We start from the raw sequence: 24924 nt of genomic DNA, 5'->3' as shown, positions 1-24924 counted from the left end.
AGGATGTCTTCAGTTCAGTCTTTTTGACTTATCAGGCAAAAAGATAAAACCGCAACATGCTACGGTTTTATCTCGGCCCAAAAAAAAGAACACTTGCCTGAATTTTTCCCCCTAGGAATGTATTAGTGCATTCAAAATACCAGAAAGCCAGAATCCGTCCTTCCAGTCTGCGCATGCGTAGACCGGTAACAATGTGGAAAATAATAATAAAAATAAATAAATAAATCGGGTCCCTCGCGGGAAAATCGTGCAATTTTGCCTGCGAGTGGGGTAGTTTTGTATGCGATTGCGTTGCGTTCTTCAGTATTTTGCATGCGCGTGAGAAAAAACTGAATGTGGCACCCCAGACGCTGTGTAGCATTACTGCCATAGAAATGAGTGGGTTGACAACATGACTCACAAGCTGCCGCAACCGCAGAATCATGGAGAAAAAATTCGGCAGGGTTTGCACGACACGTCGCAGCCAAGATCGCCATCTACCCCAGGGGATAAACTATTAGATTGGTGGGGATCCTGGCGGTAGAACGCCCCACCTATCACAAGCCCTCAGGGACATTGAAATGAACGAAGCAGCAGGTCAAGAATGCGCACTGTCGCTTTATTCATCTCTTCGGGGGTTCTGGAAACAGGTGAGTGTTGTACGCGGCTGTCTCCGTGCTCCTGTAGAGATGAATAGAGCAGCACTGCCATTCCGGACCCTGCTGCTCCCATTACTTGAGTGAGGTCCCAAAGAGGTACTGGGCCCCATAACTACAACCCTCACAATCTAATGGTTAGCCCCTATTTTGCAAATGGGGGATAACTTGTCACAAATGGAATATCCCTTTAACGCTCGCATTTAGGTTTTTGATGGGTTTTTTGAAGCCACAGCTAGACAACAACAACAAAAAGAAAAAGAAAAAAAGAGAAGACTTAGCCTTTACTTTATGTGTGTTCTCGGTTTATAATCATTTCCTGGCCTTTTTTGTTAAAAACTACAATAAATGAAAACCTGAATGTAGAAACCCAATCTTACACAGGCAGAATTTTCTGTAACAAAGATCAGTGCGCGTTTATTTTTATTTTCACTGGGCAATTATCCAGAGGGGGTTTAATCAAATCTTTAAGCTAAACTTCATTCTAAACTCTTCCTCAGAGTTATATCTAGGGGATGGATAGCGTTTTAGCTGCCTAAAAGATGCAAACTAGCTGGCTTGTTGGCTGACTGACATGCTTTCAAGGGGCAATGATCAGAGTCTATCATCAGCCTGTGTAAATTACTTTAAAGGAGGAGTTCTCTGGTTTCATTACGATTTTTTTTTTTTTTTATCTACACAGAGTACCCCAAACCCTGCATGTTTTTGCCCCATATACCTGTTTTTCATGTCAGCACTTTCCTCCCTCTTATCTCAGCTTCACTGCATCCTGGCAGGATGTTACATGCAAAACTTCCTGTTCCCATCAGGAACTTGTTCCACGTGTCTCACTGTTTTCTCTGCTGTAGTCAAGCCCCCCTACACCGCCCCTCTCCATGTTAGGTGGATCAAGCCCTGCCAACGTTAAAGCAGAGCATGCTGGGACTGAAAACCTAGCAGGAAGCAGATGAAAACAGGAAGTTTGTCATGTAAACATCCTGCCAGGATGCAGTGAAGATAACAAAAGGGGAAGGTAAATGCTGATAAGATGAAACAAGTATATGGGGCTAAAGGCAGTGTTTGACGTAAGCTGAACAGACAAAAAATTATTAAATCAGAGAACCCCTTTAACTTTTTGGGTTATTTTCAAATCATTTCAAGTCCATCTGTCTATGCTTCCAAATCTTCACACTTAAAGTTTTACTACGTTTCAAAAAAAATGTTTGATATGTCAGAGTGCTGAGACCCCACAAATCTCTAAAAGGAGAGAAGTGCACACATATCGCGCGTGTGATATACCGCTATGGCCGCTGCAGCGGATAGCTTTTTCTATGCTCACTGTCGTACTAGCCACACACTGATGCCAACTCATAACATCTGTTGCATCTTCAACATGTGAGAGAAAAATAAGCTGTTCTAACACATTCTCATCTTCACAAAACATTAGGAGGACAATGCCCAAGAGCCAGAAAAATGTACAGCTAGCAGCTACATTCATCAAAGCGCAGATTCCACAGTACAGCCATCTCCCGTTCAGTTCTAACAGCATGACTATCACTCCCATCATTCCTGCCTTACAATAACCACATAGGAGTGAAGGCGTTTAACTGGTGCCTGCGTGGAGGATTGAGTGTGTCCAAACATCTTTACTACAGTTTATCTGTGGAATATACAAGTCAGCGGGTGAGAGCGTTCCTGCCAAGAAGACGGAACAGAGCAGATATTACAAACACCAGCCTTAGTATAAAGTCTGTCTGCGCACAATGCGGCAAGTTTAATAAAAGGCACAGGCATTTCCAGGCAGTCCGTGGGCCAGAAGTTCAAGTCTACATCAGCTATGAGCTGACGTAGATATGAAACAGTTTATGGTGTAAATGACAGTGAATCTGTCAGGCCACAACCCTGAGCCATACCTAAGCCCCAGCCATGCAAGAAGTGAAATGTCCTAAATTATGGCGTGCTCCCTAATTTGCAACAATACTGGCGTAAAAAAGTTTCAGAAATGTCTTCTAAAGTTAATAGTTCTGAAACTGAGGCCTGTACAAGGGGACAGTCAAGAAATGTCATGTGACGATGCCTGCCCAGAGAATCGTAGTTTTATTTCATCCGCCTCTCGGCATGTGTGCAGTGCTGCCGCCGGAACTCCGGCCCGCCCCCATTATAGTCCGGGGGCACGCGTGCGCTAGCGGCAGGCTGTTTCGGAGTTCCTTGCCGCTAGTGTGAAACTAGCCTTATGTGGCCCAGCGTGGTTTATTCAAGGGGTTTTCTGAGTTCAGGGCTGAACCCGGACACAAGCTATTCTTTTGCTATATATGAGCATTTTCTTGCTCCAACGTAAACCCCTTGCCTTGCAAGTATCAAAAGTAAAGGGCATGTTAAAATACTAACAGAATAAGGCCTCCTGCACACAACCATAACTGTTTTGCGGTCCGCAAAATGTGGATACGGTCTATCTGCATCCGACAATTTTTGGGGGGCCCATTGTAAAAAAGCCTATTCTTGTCCGCAAAACTGACAAAATATGACAGGATCTGTATTTTGCGGCCCAGCCTAATGGATGCAGACCGCTCACAGATGACATCCATGTGCTGTCCATTTATCCATGTGCTGTCCCCAGTATTAAAATCATTGGTGGCAGTGGCCACAGGGTCCTCTCTCCTCATTGGTGGTGCAGTGGCAGCTTCTAATCGGAGGCCCAGCAGTGTAAGCCTGGGGCTCCGATCGGTTACCATGGCAGCCAGGACGCTAACTGAAGCCCTGGCTGCCATGGTAACATCCCTGATGCTGTGTGCACTGAGCAGCAGGGACAGTGTAAAGTCCTATTCACCCTGATAGAGCTCTATCAGGGTGAATAGGAAGGGATGAAAAAATCCAGGTTTAGCCCCTAAGGGGGGAAATAGTTACGGTATTAAAGAGATTCTGTCACCAAGTTTTAGGCTATAGAGCTGCGGACATGCACGGCTAGATCGCCGCTAGCATGTCCGCAATATACCTGTCCTATAGGGCTGTGAGCTTTTATTTTCTTTAAAAAAGGATTTTAGAGATATGTAAATTAGTCTTGTAAGGTGCCCAAGGGTCTGTACGAACTTCCTGGTGCCCAGCCACGCCCCCCTGTGAAGGAGCCCAGCACCGCCTCCGAATCTCCTCCTTTCGTCACCGATAGATTGCCGCGAGCTCGCGCATGCGCAGTTCCTTCCCTGGGGCTGATGCCAGCACAGGGAAGGAACACTATACCGGCACTGCGCATCGCGAGATTACGGCAATCTATAGGTGACGAAAGGAGGAGATTCGGGGGACATAGGCGGTGCCGGCTCCTTCACAGGGGGGCGTGGCTGGGCACCAGGAAGGTTCGTACAGACCTTGGGCACCTTACAAGACTAATTTACATATCTCTAAAATCCTTTTTTAAGAAAATAAAAGCAGACAGCCCTATAGGACAGGTATATTGCGGACATGCTAGCGGCGATCTAGCCATGCATGTCCGCAGCTCTATAGCCTAAAACTTGGTGGACAGAATCCCTTTAAATAAAAAGTGTAAAAAAAATTAAAAAAAATAAAAAAAAGTTCAGAAGAACCGCCAAAATATTAAGTATGACTCACCCCCTTTTCAAATTTCACATATAAAATGTATAAACAATAAATAAACATATTACATATCGCAGCGTCAGAAAAGTCCAAACTATTAAAATATTAAAATATTCTATGCGGTGAACGTCGGAACAGAAAAAAGAAATAAAAACAGTGGTTTATTTTTTCGCGTGGTATCGAGTATCGCAATACTTTTTTATGGTATCGAAACAGAATCAAAAAATTTGGTATTGCAACAACTCTAATACAGGGTGCACTGTGGTAAAGTGCAGATGCTATGTGAACACATCCATATAGCAGAACACACAGACCTCCCAACTGGGGGAAGTACTGTAGACTTCAGAAGTCAGGTCGACCACTCCATGAGCAAGACGCTAAAGCCGCTTAGATATCAGAGGTTACCCAAATGGTTAAAGGGGGTGTTCCACGACCAATAGTTATAACCTTTAACACATGAGAGATGATAAATGTAAGATTGGTGCAGGTCCGACCACTGGGACCCCTGCAATCACTACCACAGTGGTCCTGAACCCATGTTCTGGAGACATCTGAATTTAGCGGTGGTCGAGCCCTGCCCCCTCCATTCCAAGTCTACAAGATGACGGCCGAGTACAGGGCCACTTATCTGCCGTCACAAGCCTACAATAGCTCCTGATTTGCAATAACTAATACAGTGGTCCTCAAGTTACAATAATAATTGGTTCCAGGACGACCTTGGTATGTTAAAACCATTGTAACTAGAGTAATCGGTTCCAAAGGCCTAAAATGTCATCCAAGATAAGAGAAAGGGAAGATTTAAGAAAAATAAGCAGATAACTAAGACAGATAAAGCAAGTCCTTACATATAGCAGTCAGGAACCCAGCTATTTTACCAGAGAAGTGACCTTGATTGGTTGGATCTGAGTCTGAGGCATAGTGGGTTGTCTTGTTTCAACTTATGATGGGTCAGAAAAGACCATTGTATGTTGGAAACATTGTATCCTGAGGCATTGTATCCTGAGGGATCACCGTATTACAAATGCTAGATAAATAGGTACGTTCTATAGCTGCAGATGCTACATTACTGAAAGTCCCTGACAACAGGGGACATGGTTCAGAGAGGACAAGTTTACATATGGAAACATATGGCTAATGTGTCTGAGGACATGACGCAGGAAAAGGAGAGGATTTTCACAACCCCGGGCAGGTAAATGCGACCCCCCCCCACCAGGAAAAGAGGCCATTTGGTGCTGTCTGCAGGCGTTAAAGGGCCAGAAAATCAAAGAGTAAAGTGAAGGACAATGCTGGAAATAGTGCTGCCTGGTCACACAGGAAATGTGCTGCTGGCGATTTCCCAAGAAGCCTCCACAAACTCCTGGAAAAACAGTGGCACAAGGGTGGCAATTACCCAAATCAGTTCGTATGTCCCTGGCAGGCGGCACCTGTCATAACGTGATGGCATTGGCTTCCCTACATGTTCTCACAGGATCTCCAGCTTCTACTTCATCAGTACGACACAATCTACGCTGATCATGATGAATAATTCAGTCCATAGGACTAGCAGCTAGTGCTCACAATTCTGCCGATTAACTATACTGATAAGCTGCCCATCAAGTACAGTACTCCAAGGAGGGGTCTCATGGAGCCAACCCCCTGTACATAAGCCTATATCATAGAGGGGCTCCTTCTGGTGGACTTCAGGAACCTTTGTATTAGGGCTCGGTCACAGAATGTGTGATGCTCGTGATGTGCAAATCCGGTCCCCATAATATGACAACGGCATCACACGGATGTTCACTATGTAATCCTATATTTCCCCTCCAGAAGCTTCTTATAGATATAAAACCTGGCTGGCTGCAACTTCTCCAGGTAAAGTCAGCTGCATTCTGGGGCTGCCGGGGCAAGAGTCCTGGGAAGACTAGCTCATCTTCCTCAGGCCTTCATTCTGAAGGAGTTGGTCTAATAATCCAGGAGAGGACTGTACAAAGATAACCAACTATAAAGGTCAACGACACCTTCAAGGGGTTTTCTAGGCATGCTCAACCTGCGGCCCTCCAGCTGTTGAAAAACAACAACTCCCAGCATGCCCAAACAGCCTACAGCAGGGCATTGTGGGAGTTGTAGTTTTACAACAGCTGGAGGGCCACAGGTTGAGCATTCCTGTTAAATCTAGGACATCAAGATAGGTGATCAGGTCAGTAGGGGTCTGCAGGTGGAGGGGCTACTTACTACACAATGCGCGGCACTGTGCCTGGTATAGCATGAAGACTGGCGTGGTCTCGATATTCAAGGGAAGCAGAAGTCAGCGGCCCACTGATCAGAAACTGACCTGTACTCGGGATAGATCATTGATATCTAACCTCTTTAAAGGTTAGATATGGTATAAGAGCCCAAACTACAGCCACATTGCTGTTCAGATCCAAGGATGGAGATGAGCCACCAAGACGCTGGGACAGCCCTGACTGCTCCCAATACTTCACCACCAGTCTAGCAAGGTTTTCAGCAACTTTACTCGATGTGCAATGAAACACTCTGTAGTTTGTGTAACCATTTCCTCAGAGTTTAGGATCTCTGCTTGTAGCCACTGAATGGAAACTTATCAAATATCAAAAGTACAACAAAAGAGCCCAACATCAGAGACGTGAAGAAGGAGAACCCTTTACCTAGCAACCTGCCTCCTACCCACATGAAGGAGAACCCCTTTACCTAGCAACCTGCCTCCTACCCACATGAAGGAGAACCCCTTTACCTAGCAACCTGCCTCCTACCCACATGAAGGAGAACCCCCTTTACCTAGCAACCTGCCTCTACCCACATGAAGGAGAACCCCTTTACCCTAGCAACCTGCTCCTACCCACATGAAGGAGAACCCCTTTACCTAGCAACCTGCCTCCTACCCACATGAAGGAGAACACCTTTACCTAGCAACTGCCTCCTACCCACATAAGGGAGAACACCTTTACCTAGCAACCTGCCTCCTACCCACATGAAGGAGAACACCTTTACCTAGCAACCTGCCTCCTACCCACATAAGGGAGAAACACCTTTACCTAGCAACCTGCCTCCTACCACATGAAGGAGAACACCTTTACCTACCAACCTGCCTCCAACCCACATGAAGGAGAACACCTTTACCTAGCAACCTGCCTCCTACCACATACCACATGGAATATAAGTCAATCAGTTACAGCTCTATTCAGACTAGTTGACACCCAGCTTTTCCTGCTCCCTGATGGCCGATCTGTGGACCAGGACTTTAGGACAGCGGACTGAAGTGTTGGCGATATGGGTTGTCACCCACTTTTTTAAGCTTGCTGACTCTGGTCCTGGGTGGCACCATTCTCAAGACCCTAACACTTTCTCCAAGCAGTTGTCAGTCTGATTCAGCATCACAACTGGATGTGACAGCGGGGGAGGGCCCCCGAGAAGCCCCTCAGCACCCCCGGGGCCACCACACCCTGTCTATCCAGCGGCAGAGACAATGCCGCACCCAGGCAGTGCACATAGCTGTCAGGAAGAGGCCCGCACAGGGTGGGATGGATGGATGCGGGCCTCCCCGACAACAATGGCTGCGGGAATGCGGGAGAGCACCTACCCAGAAGCAGCAGCTGACCTCCCGGGCGGCTTTCTCCCCGTCCTCCCGCAGGTTCCTGTCGATCATCTTACTCCTCTCCACCGCCGCCTTGTCCTCCGCGCTCAGCGTACATCCATGGCGACAGCGCTGCGGGACACTCTGCGCACACACAAAGCCGGGAGCGGCGGCGCTCACCGAGGATCAGGGGGCTCGGGGTGGGCGGAGGCCAGCAGGCGACACGGCTCTATGGAGGCGGAATGTGCGCGCGGTCTCGGGGGGAGGCGCTGTGGTAAATGAGGGCTAATGATGCTGAGGAGCCAGCCAGACGCTCCCTCCCCAGGCTCCGGCTTCCACAGCTGCTTCTCCCCTGAGCTTCTTTCCTTCTACAGTACAGAGTGATGAGCACGCGCAAACCTTCTGGCTACACCCCAAGGGTAAAGCTTGCCACTCTCCACAGTACCCGGATTGAGCAAGCGGACGTTCCCCGCCTCTGGCTCCTTATTGGATGTCGACGTGCAGACGGCCCCCGTTTAACCCCCTCCGGACCAGAAATGTGCGCTGCCCGGATGCCGTGATGAGGGCGGGCGGGGAGTGATCGGGTACGAAAGGGTTAAAGGGATCTGACGTCACCACGCTGTGTGTTTATAAAACAGTCAGCGGAGGAAGCGTACTTGTTGTATTTGAATGTCAACGGCTGTGAGTGTGCGGCTCAGTGCGCTCCCGGTTCTGAGGTGAAGGTCACACGGTGCTGCCTCCCAGACGGTGCAGCTTGTTACTTGTATGCCACGTACAGTCTTCAGTTTTCTCCATGTTTTACTTGAGAGTTTGAGTATTAGTTGTGTCTGCACTACCGTGTCTGTATGTGTGTTGGTGTGCCATAGTTAGTATATGCAGGCTCGGACTGGCTTACAGGGGAGGCGGGGGATTTGTTGGTAGGCCCCCAATCTTCTGCACCTGGAGATAAGACAGAGGAGTCATGATTTGTTTCTCAGGAGAGATAATTATTATAGCACTAGGTGGCAGTATCGCACAGTGATGCAGCCTCTACTGGTGTCAATTGTACAGGAGGCCTCACAGTATCTTCTAAGTTTCCTGTGCTGCTGGCAGTGAAGGAGGAGAGAACATGTCTGGCCATCCTCCTGCTCTCCGAAACTGGCTGCTGGAGAGGACTCTTCCTCTGTGGTGCTGGGCTGATTTCTTAGGTGTGTGACAGTAGTGAGCTGTAGGAGACTGTAAGGGGGAAATAGGGGATTTGTTTGTAGCTCATACAGGTCTATGAATGGGCGCTGCTCTCTGCAGAGTGGCATTGGGGGGACTCTGCCCTAGGTCCCCACAATGCCTCTGCTTTAGGTGCACCCTTGTAAGTGCGCTAGCTCTCTAAATGACCCCTAATATTGCATCTTTTCCAGTTGGCCCCCCTAATACTCTGCTCAGGATCACAACTATTACCCTGCCTTAGGTGCACCTCTATTAGTGCCCCAGCTCCCAGATGCCCCCACTCTAAATGCACCTCTAATATTGCCTCTTCTCCAAGATCCACACTACTACCCTGCTCAGGTGACCCTAATGCCTCTGTTTCAGTTAAGTACTAGGATGAGCTAATTACTTTGTCGATTTGCATAAAACTTAGTTCTAATACTATAAGGAGCAGGAGCTCTGTGCAGTATTAGAATGTATTGGCTCAGATGAGCGAGACTTCGTGCAATAACTTCATAAATTAATTTGTACAAAAAAAAACATTTCCAAAACTTGGGTTCGGTACAAGGTAAACTCAGTTGGCGGTATTTCACTATGTTGGGGCCGTCTCTTCTTTGACTTTAGATTTGAGCATTGACTTTAGTGGGAACCAAAACTGAGAAACTACATCGATAGATACCGTTTTGTCTCCCTCAGTGTGAACTGCACTCAAGTTGAAGCGGCGCGGTTTTCTATATTATACACAGATGTGACAGGAGTTGCGGTGGCTGTGTGGTGATCTAGAGCAACGTGCGTGCCAGGAGCAGGTAAGTATTTTCAGTGGAGGCGCCTGGGCATTCTGGAGGTTGTTATAGGGCTTGTAGACCCCTTTTTAATGGGAACATGTGGTAACTTTTATGTGACATGTTGGGATTAAAGGGCTTCTGTCAGCCCACTAAACCGTTTTTTGTTAATAATCCCTATACTGAGATCTCTGCATACATAAGTAAAATAATAATTTTCGTTTCTGTAGAATTTGATAAAACGCTATTTTTATAATATGTAAATTACCTTGCTACCAGCAAGTAGGGCGGCTACTTGCTGGTAGCCAGCCGCATCCTCCGATCCTAATGACGCCCCCTCCGCATTGTGATTGACAGGGCCAGGAACGGAATCGTTCTCTGCTGGCCCTGCCTGTTTCATTCAATATCTGGCGCCTGCGCCGCTCCTGTACTTATCTACAATCTGCGCAGGTGCACTGAGAGGCGGCCACTCACTCGGCCGCTAGCTCCTCAATGCGCCTGCGCCGGGGTGTAGATGTGACGTCATCGGCGCAGGCGCATTGAGGATGGAAGCGGCCGCCTCTCAGTGCGCCTGCGCAGATTGAAGATAGGTACGGCCGTGGCGCAGGCGCCAGATATTAAATGAAAACAGGCAGGGCCAGCAGAGAACGATTCCGTTCCTGCTGTGAGTGTCATTTTTGCCACCACATTTACTACTTTTTAGCATTTTCTGACACGACACTTTTTTACAAAAGATGGGCAGGCTATGTGTGGGAGCCCTGGGGCATAATTAATTTTGTGTGCCAGCGATCTACTCCATCTCCTGTCTAGGGTAGACTTCTGGTGCATGGACAGCAGAAGATGTAACCAAATTTGTTAACCACCTCAGCCCCCCTAGCTTAAACACCCTTAATGACCAGGCCACTTTTTACACTTCTGACTACCCTACTTTCACCGTTTATTGCTCTGTCATGCAACTTACCACCCAAATGAATTTTACCTCCTTTTATTCTCACTAATAGAGCTTTCAATTGGTGGTATTTCATTGCTGCTGACATTTTTACTTTTTTTGTTATTAATCGAAATTTAACGATTTTTTGGCAAAAAATGAAATTTTTCACTTGTAAAATTTTGCAAAAACAACGACATCCATATATAAGTTTTTCTCTAAATTTATTGTTCTACATGTCTTTGATAAAAAAAAAATGTTTGGGTAAAAAAAAAAAATTGGTTTGGGTAAAAGTTATAGCGTTTACAAACTATGGTACAAAATGTGAGCACCTGTCATGTTTCCTGAGGTTCTACAATGGCCAGATCGTACAAACACCCCACAAATGACCCATTTCGGAAAGTAGACACCCTAAGGTATTCGCTGATGGGCATAGTGAGTTCATAGAACCTTTTATTTTTTGTCACAAGTTAGCGGAAAATGATGATTTATTATTTTTTTTTCTTACAAAGTCTCATATTCCACTAACTTGTGACAAAAAATAAAAACTTCCATGAACTCACTATGCCCATCAGCGAATACCTTGGGGTGTCTTCTTTCCAAAATGGGGTCACTTGTGGGGTAGTTATACTGCCCTGGGATTCTAGGGGCCCTAATGTGTGGTAAGTAGTTTGAAATCAAAATCTGTAAAAAATGGCCGGTGAAATCCGAAAGGTGCTCTTTGGAATGTGGGCCCCTTTGCCCACCTAGGCTGCAAAAAAATGTCACATGTGGTATCTCCGTACTCAGGAGAAGTTGGACAATGTGTTTTGGGGTGTCATTTTATATATACCCATGCTGGGTGAGAGAAATATCTCGGCAAAAGACAACTTTTCCCATTTTTTTTTTATACAAAGTTGGCGATTGACCAAGATATTTATCTCACCAGCATGGGTATATGTAAATGACACCCCAAAACACATTCCCTAACTTCTCATGAGTACGGCGATACCACATGTGTGACACTTTTTTGCAGCCTAGATGCGCAAAGGTGCCCAAAATCCTTTTAGGAGGGCATTTTTAGACATTTGGATCCCAGACTTCTTCTCACGCTTTAGGGCCCCTAAAAAAGCCAGGGCAGTATAAATACCCCACATGTGACCCCATTTTGGAAAGAAGACACCCCAAGGTATTCAATGAGGGGCATGGCGAGTTCATAGAAAAAAAAAAATTGGCACAAGTTAGCGGAAATGATTTTTTGGGGTTTTTTCTCAGTCTCCCTTTCCGCTAACTTGAGACAAAAATTTCAATCTTTCATGGACTCAATATTCCCCTCAGCGAATACCTTGGAGTGTCTTCTTTCCAAAATGGTGTTATTTGTGGGGTGTTTGTACTGCCCTGGCATTTGAGGGTCTCCGCAATCATTACATGTATGGCCAGCATTAGGAGTTTCTGCTATTCTCCTTATATTGAGCATACGGGTAATGAGATTTTTTTTTTTCGTTCAGCCTCTGGGCTGAAAGAAAAAAATCAACGGCACAGATTTCTTCATTCGCATCGATCAATGTGGATGAAAAAATCTCTGCCAAAAAAGAGGGGAAAGGCGTCTGCCAGGACATAGGAGCTCCGCCCCAACATCCATACCCACTTAGCCCGTATGCCCTGGCAAACCAGATTTATCCAATCGATGTGGATGAATAAATCATTTCCGGGAATCTATATATACATACATACATACATACTGTTTGCCAAAGCATATGAACACCGCCGCCTCCTCAGCTCATATGCCTCGGCAAACGTATCTTTTACTGCAGAGGAGAAATCTCGTCTTGCAGCGCCGCATACAGCGACTTGGGTGTAATCTGACAGCAGCGCAATGCTTCTGTCCGAATGCACATCAGTGCTGCAGCTGGTCGATCGGTTGGTCCACCTGGAAGGTAAAAAAACAAAACAAAAAGAAAAAACAGGCCGCAACGCAATAAATTTTATTAACTTTATAATAACTTTTGAACAGAACATATAAACTTTTTTTTTTCTTCTTGAACTGAAAGTACACTTTTTTGCTTACTGGTGTCTTTTTTTTTTTTTTTTTACCTTTTTATAGGACAAACCTATCCTTCCCCATGGGACAATGTGCAAAGTGCAAATCGCCAAAGATGTGGCGAAGTACATTATGCACTTTATCCAGGTGAAAGGAGAGGTTTGCAGCAGCTGTGAGTTGTAAGGGCCATAATAGCCCTGTGTACCTGTCCTGTGAGATGCAATCCCTATGCTAAGTGTACCTGTGTGTGGTACTTCCGGAAACACTCTCCAAAGCATAGGGCAGGGTGGTCAGGACAGAAATAGCGGGTGTCACGCCTTATTCCACTCCTACTACAGACACAACATCTTTTTCGGGGTGACTGTTGGGTTGAGGTACCAGGAACGACACTGGGGAAATGTCGCTCGTGTAGATGGCTAACTACACTGGTGGATGGGGCACGGAACCTCCTGCGCTGATCTCTTCCTGAAATTTGAGGAAGGATCCCGTTCTCCCTGCCTTACTGTAGAGAACAAAACTATTGTACATCGCCAATTGAATCAAATATACAGACACCTTCTTATACCAGCGTCGGGAAACTAAATAGGGAGCCAACATCTGGTCATTGAAGTCCACCACTCCCATGAGCGCATTTATAGTCGTGGACTGAGTGGGGCTTTTCAATGACACGGGTTGCCCTTTCAATTTGTATTGTCGTGTCTGTGTGAATGGAGGAGAGCATGTAAACGTCACGCTTGTCTCTCCATTTCACCGCGAGCAGTTCTTCGTTACACAAGGCAGCCCTCTCCCCTCTTGCAAGACGGGTGGTAACGAGCCGTTGGGGGAAAGCCCACGCGACTAGGTCGCACGGTGCCACAGCAGCCAATCTGTTCTAGGAACAAATGCCTGAAGAGGGGCACATTGTGTAAAAATTGTCCACATAAAGATGGTACCCTTGCCAAATAAGGGTGACACCAAGTCCCAGACTGTCTTCCACTGCTCCCAGGTAGTCAGGGCAACCGACCGCCTCCCAGGGTCTGATCTTTTCCCCTCATAGATCTGAAATTTGTGGGTATAGCCTGTGGCCCTTTCACAGAGCTTATACAATTTGACCCCCATACCGGGCACGCTTGCTTGGGATGTATTGTTTGAAGCCAAGGCGCCCGGTGTAAATTTGTATTAGGGACTTGTCTACGCAGATGTTTTGCTCGGGCGTATACAAATCTGCAAATTTCTGGTTGAAGTGCTCTATGAGGGGCTGAATTTTGTGGAGCCGGTCAAAAGCTGGGTGGCATCTGGGACGGGGAGGTTGCTGTTGTCGCTAAAGTGCAGGAAACGCAGGATGGTCTCAAAACGTGCCCTGGACATAGCAGCAGAGAACATGGGTATGTGATGAATCTGGTTCGTGGACCAATATGACCGCAATTCATGCTTTTTGGTTAGACCCATGTTCAGAGAAGGCCCAGAAAATTTTTAATTTCGGAAACTTGGACTGGTTTCACGGAAAGGCTGGGCAAAATAGCTTCCCAGGTTGGCGGATATAAATTGTGTGGCATACCGGTTTGTCTCTGCCACGACTAAGTCCAGAGCTCCGCAGTCAAGAACAGCTCAAAAAATCCCAGGGCCGAACCGATCTGAGCTGTCTCAACCCGAACTCCTGACTGGGCGGTGAATGAGGGGGAACTACAGGTGCGGCTGAAGTTGGTGACTGCCAATCAGGGTTTGCCAGCACCTCAGGGGCTCTACGGGCCTGTCTTTGCGGTGGCTGCGACGGGGTAACTATTGCACGTGCCACTGTACCAGCTTCAACTGCCCTTCTGGTATTCGCCACTTCACCATGTTGTACGGCAGTGCTGGTACTAGGTCCAGGGAGGGCTGCGCTGCTGGTGTATGCCTCACCACGTGATCCGACAGCGCCAGCCCCACTCTGCTGCCCTTGAAACGGATCCTGCACAACCTGTGGTCTAGCGACACGGGGCCGGGTACGCCTGCTGCTATCAGGGACCTCAACCTCCTCGTCCGAACTTTGGGGTCAGACTGCCACTGCTCTCTACAGGTTCATATTCTGACCCGCTAGATTCGTCAGATGAGGGTTCCATTCCTCACCCGACTGGGTCAGAAGCCTGTAGGCCTCTCAGAAGAATACCCCCATTTGACATTTGGACTACTAAAATTTAGGGGTATCCCTGAGACTACCCAAGAAAAAAAGCAAGCCTGTCTTACAAAGGGGAGGCTAGCGAAGTACCGGAGGTGCTGCGGTTGATAAGAAATATCAAACTGATTTTTTTTTTTATCGCTGCAGCGCTTTGGAAAGTGATTGTGCAGTGATCAAAAAATATAATATTTTTTGTCACTGCGGCGGGGCGGGCGTGGGTGAATGCACGTGTGGGCGACCGATCAACCCTGATCGGGCAAACACTGTGTTTTGGGTAGAGGGTGAGCTAAGGTGACACTAATACAATTATAGATCTGACTGTGATCAGTTTTGATCACTTACAGATACTATAAAAGTACAAATGCTGATTAGCGATACGCTAATCAGCGAATCAGTGACTGCGGTGCGCTGGGCGCTAACTGATGCTAAACTACCTAACCAAGGGGCCTAAACTATCTAAAACCTATCAGTCAATACAGTGGAAAAAAAGTGACCGTTTACACTGATCACTTTTTTCCTTTCACTAGGGGATTGACAGGGGCGATCAAGGGGTTAATTCGGGTGATGGGGGTGATCTGGGACTAAGGTGTAGTGTTGGTGCTACTCACTGTGATGTCTGCTCCTCTGCTGGAACCAACCGACGAAAAGGACCAGCAGAGGAGCCATTTAACACATCATATTTACTAATATAATGTGTTATCTGGCTTTTCATTTGTTTTTTTAAAATCATCAGCTTGCAGCGACGATCATTGGCTGGCAAGCTGATGACCCGACCCCCCTCTACTTTTGTTGGCCTGTGATGCGCATGCGCGGGCCGGGTTTGAGTGAAATCTCGCGTCTTGCGAGATGACGTGTATATGCGTGACTCTGCTCAGGGCCTGCTGCCTCCGGAACGCGATCCTGCGTTAGGCGGGTCCGGAGGCGGTTAAAAGTGTGGTCGGATCTTCACCAGCGGTGTGTGTTTTTTGATCAATGACGCCCATGGGGTGGGTGTTTATTAATGCCTCTTGTGACATCTAGTTGCAGGTTATGGCGCACAGAATAATGTGCTATAGGGTGTGACTATTTAAGCTTACCACTTTTGTCCAGTAGTAAGCTCAAAGGGAGCCAGACAAAAACCGCAGCGTGGGGCCTGGAGCAGATTCCGGTGGCACACGTGGGCCAGCGTTAGTACGGTTCAATCCTAACGCTAGTGTGAAAGAATCCTTAATCTCCCCAATGATGTCTTCATGTAAGTGGTTGCTGAGCATTTACAGTATAATGCTGGCAGTGCAGAGGTCTGGGTTCTTTATGCACTCCCCACCCTTTACTCACCTTCCTATGACTGACCGTTTTCTCTTTGGGATTGGGAAGGGTCCAGATTCTCCCCTGACAGCAGATGAGGATTCAAACAAATGAATTTTAACATGCTTGTTCCTTTTGTTCTTAGGGCGATAAGATTCAGGCATGGGCTGCTGGCAGTATTATAGGGAATCTCTCACACTGATTTTGGACTATTACTGCTATCAAAACCTACAAAAAATATACGAGTCTCCATCTCACGAACTGAATTAACACCTAATTCATATCAAAATGTATATTTATTAGTACATCATTTTAAGTTATCACTTCACATGATTGACAATTCACAACAATTAAAATATTAAAACACAAATGACTGGTGGTCCCATGATTGTAAACAGAAAAATACAGAACGTGCTAGTGCAAATGTATCATAGTCAGTAAATACACTGCTCAGTGCAAGATATACATCTAACTCGAAAGGTGCTGTGGGATATAACGATTGCAGCTGGATAGGGTGCCTAATAGATACCCACGCTACATCCATCCATGGTGAGAAGAATATAGCAATGAGTGAGTCATACATTATACAATTATTAAATAGCAGGAGTAGATACCTCAATGCCATATGATAAAATGTCCTCAAAGACTATCAAATGATAAGCGAGGGTTTAAGCTGAATACACAAAATAAATATAACGATGGTTATGACTTGCACCATTGTGTAAAACAGTACAGTTAAATGCATCAATGCCATATAGTAAAATCTCAGCAGAGACTATCAGGTAATAACAAGGATACACCAGGCTGAATTACATAGATAATATGTGAATAACTCACAACACTAGATGAGAGTACTGACAACATATAGTAAGTCATAATCATTATACTGACCAAGAGAGAGTATTCCACCAGAGACAGGCACCGCCAGTCCACACCCTGACGCATGTTTCGTGTTCTGCTTCCTCAAGGGGTTAATGGAGATAATGATGACACTGGATATAAAATAGGGCGAAGAAGGCAATCGCAATAGCATATCTGGCCAATCATAAACCAAACACCTGTGCCCGAAGAGCACCGAATGGGTTAGAGGGTGATTTAAAACAGGCATCACCTGAAAAGACTCAGTGGCGCCGTTCACTATATGGCGGCATGGACCTCCCGCCAAGCGATCCCGGGAAGCGCACGCCGGAGGAGAGGAGTCACTCGAGAGCTCGCGCGACGGCCATCCTCACGGAGCCTGGAGCGGTGCCGCAACCACGACGCATGCACTGGGAGTCCATGCACACCACGAGCGCCATATTGGATGAGGGCAACAGAGCTGGAAATAATCCAGTATGATAAAATATGTTGTGCCAGAAAAAGAATGGGGACAATGAGGTTAGCAATGATGTCAACCACTCCAACATGTATGATGCATACAGCAGGAATAATATATTATGTACGAATATTAGCATACCATGTCCCTTCGCCCCTATTTATATCCACACTCATTGCTATATTCTTCTCACCATGGATGGATGTAGCGTGGGTATCTATTAGGCACCCTATCCAGCTGCAATCGTTATATCTCGCAGCACCTTTTCAATTAGGGTATTTTCACACTAGCGTTTTTCTTTTCCGGCACTGAGTTCCATCAAAAGGCTAAATGCCGGAAAAGAACTGATCAGTTTTATCCCCATGCATTCTGAATGGAGAGAAATCCGTTCAGGATGTCTTCGTTCAGTCATTTTGACTGATCAGGCAAAAGAGAAAACCGTATCACACACTACAAACTAATGAAAGGTCCTCTTTAAGGGGGTATTCCGGTTACTATATATATAACTTATGTATTAGATTAATTCATCATCATTAATCACCTAATATAATGTAAATTTCACATATTTACTGTTCAGTAGTTATAAAAGTAGTTTTCTTCCTCTGCTACCCACTGTTTCCTCATAAATTACCATGGCATCGACCTCTAGTTCTGAGCCTTTGTTAGGTCGAGCATGCTCAGTGTGTTGCTATCAATTCTCTAGCTAAATGTCTTGTGAAGCAAAAAGGAGTGTTCGGCCCCTTTCACACGGGCGAGAATTCCATGCGGGTGCAATGCGTGAGGTGAACGCGTTGCACTCCCGCACTGAATCCAGACCCATTCACTCCAATGGGGCTGTGCACATGAGCGGTGATTTTCACACATCACGAAAATCGCAGCATGCTCTATATTTTGCGCGTTTTCACGTAACGCAGGCCCCATAGAAGTGAATGGAGCAAGTGCGGATGCGGTGTGATTTTCACGCATGGTTGCTAGGTGACGATCGGGATGGGGACCCGATCATTATTATTTTTCCTTATAACATGGTTATAATGGAAAATAATAGCATTCTTAATACAGAATGCAAAGTTAATTAGGGATGGAGGGGTTAAAAAAATAAAATAATTAAACTCACCTCATCCACTTGTTCGCGCAGCCCGACTTGTCTTTTTTCTTCTTTGAGGACCTGGGAGGAAAAGGACCTTTGATGACGTCACTGCGCTCATCACATGGTCCATCACCATGGTAATAATAAAATCTACACAACACCGATCCCAATCCTGAACTTCTGTGAAGTTCGGGTCTGGGTACCAAACATGCTGATTTTTCTCACGCGCGAAAACGCTTTGCACTCGCGCACAAAAATCACGCATTTTCCCGCAACGCCCGTGTGAAAGAGGCCTTAGGGTTCTGGTTCGGTCACAGCTTGCAGCCTTAATGCAGTTTTTCAAAAATTCTGTTACTTTACCGGAATACCCCCTTTTAACCCTTAGAGGACCTTGCGATTTTCCCATTTTTGCGTCCTAGTTTTTCACTCCCCGCCTTTCCCAGAGTAATAACTTTATTTTTCCGTTCACATAGCGTTGTTTTTTGCTGGACAAGTTTTACTTTCTAATGGCACCATTAACGGTTGCATAAATTGTAGTGGGAAGCAGGAGAATTCCAAATGGGGTGTAATTGGAGAAAAAAAAAAACACAGTTCTGCCACAGAATTATGGCCAGCTCGCTCAGCTATTTTCGGCAGCCCCATAAAAATAAATGAAGGGCGGCTGCGCATGGGCAGTTCGCCCTCCACAACCTTCAGGGATCCGTTCTCGATGTAGGTGCGGGTCCCAGAGGTGCGATCCGCACCTATCAGACAATGGGGGCATATCCTAGCAATATGCCCCCATTGTCTGAGATGGTTATCAGAAAATGGCTGTGCCAGTACCCCATAAACTGTTTGAAAGCAACAAGGCACTTGTAAACCATTAAAATCTGCTCTGCAAAAGCTAAAAAGTGGTCTTTTTCTGAACCCTGTAGCTTGCCCAGTGGCATAACAACAACTGACTGGGCCCCCACAGCAGATTGTTGAATTGGCCACGCACCCTTTCCTCCCCCTGCAACTTCTTTGCAACCCCCAACTCACTTGCAACCCCCACTCTTGTGGCTAGTCTAGATTGAGCTCTAAGACAAGGCCCAGCAGCCGCTCCCTCTGTTTCCTATTGTGTCACTGTATATAATGTCATTGTATAATACTGTTAAGGGGGCTTTGACAATAAAATCTTTTAGTCTTCCTCCTGAGGGGGCCCCTTGTGGGTCTGGGCCCCAAAGCAGCTCAAAAAGCATTTTACATCCACATTTCGGAATTTCTGTACCCAGTAAAACCTAACTATTTAAGGAGTGTGGTGTGTCTCAGATAGAACAAGCTGGACACCATATATTGGGCACTGAAATGCCATATTTGTGGAACACTTCTAATTTTAATTTTCCACCATCCCCTGCTAATTAATTTCTTCAAAATGCCTGTGGTGTTAAAATGCTCAGTTCACTCCTTGATGAATCCCAACCCTATGACCAGAAGCGGACTGGGAACTTAAAGTGGCCCTGGAAAAATACTAAAAGTGTCCCCGTTTTGTAGTTGGGTCCAAATTGATGGAAGGCAGGGCCAGGAATACCATATTGTGTTCCATTATACCACCCCAACAAAGCCAAATAACATAGTCTATCACAAAATACTGCCAGCAGCACGAAATACATCCCCAAAAACTTCCACTGGCTGGCCATGAGGAGGACTCAGGCGGCCCACTGGGTATCGGGCCACCAGGAAGTTTCCCTGTAAGGTCTACGGCCAATCCGCCCCTGCCTATGACTACCTGCTCACGTTGCGGATTATGCATGGTTTTTTCTATAGAGATTCTCGTGCGGAAAAATCGTAGAGTAATACAGTACCAGCAAAGTGTATGAGATTAGACAAATCTCATGTACATTTTACCTTTTAAATCTGTGTGTAAATTGACCTGACATGCTGATTTTGAAATCTGCATCATGTCAATTCTTTCTGCAGATTTCACACTTTTCAATGCAAGGGTGAGATCAGTGGCAAAACTGCATCGAATCCACAACAAAATCCACAGGTAACAAATGATTTGGTGCGGGAAATGCGTACGGATTTACTGCTTGTTTACTTGCACCCATGTGCAGATAGCCTAAGCCCGCATGAATTCCTGTGTGGAAAAACTGCAGTGTAGTACAGTATCAGCAAAATGTCTGAGAGTACACAATTCTCTTGTACACTTTTCAGATTATTTTTGTGCAGAAATTGACCTGCATTGTGGATTTCCAAATCCGCAGCATGTCAATTATGTTTACAGTTTTAGCCTAAAACCCGTAATTAGAAATTGCAGATATGTTGTACAAACTCACATACATTCATGCGGATTTTATGTTCGGTCACCCACATTGTGAGCAGGCGGTCGATGGGTGGTGCCACACATAACGGCTGAGCTGCAGTTTTTTATATGACAAAAAAAGCCTGCAGTTTTTGCAGCAACATACTTATATAGTGTTTTCTACCAGCAAAACTGAATTACATTAATTACAAAATAGTTACATTAAAGTGTAACCACCATGTTTTCATAAAAAAATCTATTTTAGCATATGTTACTGCTGCTGCAGCATTATGCATAAAGCAATCTTAGTTTCTTCACATACCACTGTTTTCTTTGAGTTTTTCCCTTAGTTACGGCCGTTTTAACCTCTACAATATGATGACCTTCTCAAGGTGGCTTCTCTGCCAGTTCTCTGAGGCCAAAACTGCTTTCCCTCACTTCACATACACACTTGCTGTAGCCAGCAGCTCCCTGCCAGCCAATCAGATTAGATTACTGAGAGACACGCCCCCTAACTCTGAAGCCGCATGCAGTGTGAAGGACCGCCCCTCCGTCTTTCTGTCTTCTTAGCTGGAGACAGACAAGCCATATCAACGGTCTTTTAAGGGAGCAGTGGAAAGGGACATTAATGAAACTTTTATTATAAGGTAATTACAGATCTTTTGACAATCAATCACAGACTAACTCATGTATACATCCCTAGTTCTAATAAACTAGCAAAAAAATGAATAAATATGACAGTTACACTTTAAGCCCATTTAAAAGGGTTTTCCAAGATCGTAAGTATCTGATTGGTGGGGTGCAACATACAGGACCATGTGTGCCATGTAACGATTATTGGCCACACCCATACATTTGTTACCCATGACTGTTTAAAGGGGTTTTCCCGCTAAAAATAATCAGGATAGGAAATGTCTGAACTTTGAAGTAAATGAGTACAAGTGTACCTACACACAAGCGCAGATTTTAAAACAGAAATCTTGAACAATTTTATTTTATTTTTTTCCTTTTTTTGTGCATTGCTGTGCTAAAAATCTCATGTTTTACTTGTGCTTTTTGGTGTGGATTTGATACGGTTTTACTGTTGATCTGTTGAATGGCAAAGGGCAGGTCAATTTCCGCACTGAAGAAAATTGCAAAGTTTACATGAGATTTTTCTAATCTTATACACCTTGCTGGTGCTGTATTAGGCTACTTTCGCACTCGCGTTTGGTGCAGATCCGTCATGGATCTGCACAAACGCATCCGTTCAGATAGTACAACCGCATGTATCCGTTCAGAACGGTTTTGTTTGTATTATCTTTAATATAGCCAAGTCAATGGTGGACGTATCCGTTTTCTATTGTGCCATATTGAGTCCGTTTGGCTCAGTTTCGTCAGACGGACACCAAAACGCTGCAAGCAGCATTTTGGTGTCCGCCTCCAAAGCGGAATGGAGGTGAAACAGAGCCAAACTGATGCATTCTGAGCGGATCCTTATCCATTCAGATTGCATTAAGGGCAAAACTGATCCGTTTTGGACCGCTTGTGAGAGCCCTGAACGGATCTCACAAACGGAATCCAAAACGCCAGTGTGAAAGTAGCCTTAGGCTTATTGCACACGACAGTATATGTTCACGGTCCGCAAAACGGGGTCCCGTTTTTCCGTGATCCGTGACCGTTTTTTCGTCCGTGGGTCTTCCTTGATTTTTGGAGGATCCACGGACATGAAAAAAAAGTCGTTTTGGTGTCCGCCTGGCCGTGCGGAGCCAAACGGATCCGTCCTGAATTACAATGCAAGTCAATGGGGACGGATCCGTTGACGTTGACACAATATGGTGCAATTTCAGACGGATCCGTCCCCCCATTGACTTTCAATGTAAAGTCAGGAGTCCCCTATTAATATACCATCAGATCAGAGTTTTCTCCAATCCGATGGTATATTTAACTTGAAGCGTCCCCATCACCATGGGAACGCCTCTATGTTAGAATATACTGTCGGATTTGAGTTACATGGTGAAACTCAAATCCGACAGTATATTCTAACATAGAGGCGTTCCCATGGTGATGGGGACGCTTCAGGTTAGAATATACTAAAATAACTGTGTACATGACTGCCCCCTGCTGCCTGGCAGGTGCTAGGGAGAGACGTTAGCAGGCGCTAGGGACAGTGCTAGGAAAGACTTGAAAACTTATATTTTGCTCAATAAAAGTTCAGGGAAAGATCATTAGAAGTGTAGGGAAAGGATAGGGAGGACTTATTCCACAGTATTAAAGCAGAACAGGGTCCAATAGGCGAGTGTACAGCCTGGGTAACAGGAGCAATCCTATTACACCTTGCTGCACTGACTGCGGATCCAAATTCCCCTTTTTAATTAAAATTAAAGCTCTTTTTTGGGTGTATTAGTGGGGGGAAAAAGGGGCTTATTAGCCATTGTGTGGTGAAGTGAGAAAATTAGAGCTCTTTTTGGCGTGTACTAGTGGCAAAAAAAATATTATTTGTTGTTCACGGCCACAGTTATACGTTCTAAATCCTTTTTTTGGCGTGTATTAGTGGGGAAAAAGAAAAAGGCCTTATTAGCCGTTGTGTTGTGAAGTGGGAAAATTACAGCCCTTTTTTGTATTAGTGGGGGGAAAAAGGGGCTTATTAGCCGTTGTGTGGTGAAGTGAGAAAATTAGAGCTCTTTTTGGCGTGTACTAGTGTCAAAAAAAATATTATTTGCCGTTCACGGCCGCATTTATATATTCTAAAGCCCTTTTTGGCATGTATTAGTGGGTGAAAAAAAGGGGCTTATTAGCCATTGTGTGGGGAAGTGAGAAAACTACAGCCCATTTTGGCGTGTATTAGTGGCAAAAAAAAATTATGATTTGCCGTTCATAGTTGCAGTAATATGCTCTAAAGGCTTTTTTTGGTGTGTATTAGTGGAGAAAAAGAAAAGGGCTTATTAGCCGATGTGTGTTGAAGTGAGAAAATTAAAACCCTTTTTGGCGTGTATTAATTTCCTTTCTATTTACTTATTTAATCTAACAGTATGTCAGACAGAGAAGTGACAGGCCCTGCACAGGGGAGTGGCAGAGGCCTAAATGTTTCTGGCGCAGGCACAGGTTGCAGCAGAGTAAGGGGGCGTGGCAGCAGAAGTCTCAGCAAAAGGCCTGAGCTCCCAGTGCCATCTAGCGGTCGTATCTTGACCTGTCCTTTTCTGTTCTCTCAGCCAGAGAAGTATTATATGCTGTGTTCTCAGCTCCACTATAAAGCGAGGACGGGCTACTAGAGAACAGTCAACAGCTACTGGCCAGCCAAGATGTGGAGGAGACATCCACCGCTTCCTCCAGTAGGCAGGCAAGTATTGATAGTGAGAGTGGCGTGGGAGCTGGAGTTGCGAGCGGTCAGGCTCCTGACCAGAGACCATTGAGGAGGACATCAGTGACGTGCCGACAGCACTCGATGATGTAGCTGATTGCACTTGGGAGCCGGATGAATTAGGGGATTCATCATCATCAAGAGAAAAGGGGGTGGCAGCTTGCGCGTGAGGCAGTTGTGGAGCAGCAAGTCGGTAGTGTGACCGGGAGTCAGGGTGGGAGGTCGGGAGCCAAACGTGCCCGGGGTAGACCACCCTCTTCGCAGGATTTCACGGAGGCAGTGGCAGTAGTGTGTAGTGTTAGGGGTAAAATCACCTCGGCGGGGTGGCAGTTTTTTGTTAAGCCACCGGGGAGGTAATCATGGCCATTTGTCGAATCTGTGGGCAGAAGGTAAAGCATGGCCAAGGTGCCAATGTTGGCACCATGGCCCTGCGCCAACATATGCAGCGTCACCATAAAGTGGCCTGGGAGAAACATGGCTCCAATATGGTGGTCCAGCCTGCCGCAGCAAACCGCTGCATCACCCAGTGGCACGCACCCAATTTCAGGCAGTGAAGGCTCTACCACCTCAGTCGAAGGAAGCTGTCTGTCCTTCCCAGCATCTGCTGGTCCTGATGCTTCTGCTCCTTCTCCTACTAGTCAGTCATTCCATCAGCAATTGATCACCAAAGCGATTGCCAAGAGACAACAGTATACGTGCACTCATCCAACGGCGCAGAAGCTGAACGTGCTCCTGACCAAGTTGGTGGTACTGCAGTCCCTCCCTTTCCAAGTGGTGGTCTCTGCATCTTTCAGAGAACTGATGGCTTGAGCCGAGGTG

At 46.0% G+C, this 24924-nt stretch overlaps 1 protein-coding gene across 1 annotated transcript in view; it reads right to left on the bottom strand.

Moving 5' to 3' along the window:
• The window catches only part of GNAI1 (G protein subunit alpha i1), an 80829-nt gene extending 72528 nt beyond the window's left edge, over positions 1–8301 (bottom strand). Inside the window, exon 1 of the mRNA XM_040413100.1 lies at positions 7777–8301. The gene's annotated coding sequence lies outside the window, so the exon portion shown is untranslated. The remainder of the gene's footprint in view (positions 1–7776) is intronic.
• Positions 8302–24924: the final 16623 nt, after the last annotated feature.

Source organism: Bufo bufo, chromosome 1 (genome assembly GCF_905171765.1).
Source record: "Bufo bufo chromosome 1, aBufBuf1.1, whole genome shotgun sequence".
NCBI classification, from domain to species: Eukaryota; Metazoa; Chordata; class Amphibia; order Anura; family Bufonidae; genus Bufo; species Bufo bufo.
Note: the sequence above shows the minus strand (reverse complement) of the source record. Positions and strands in the feature narration are given on the sequence as shown.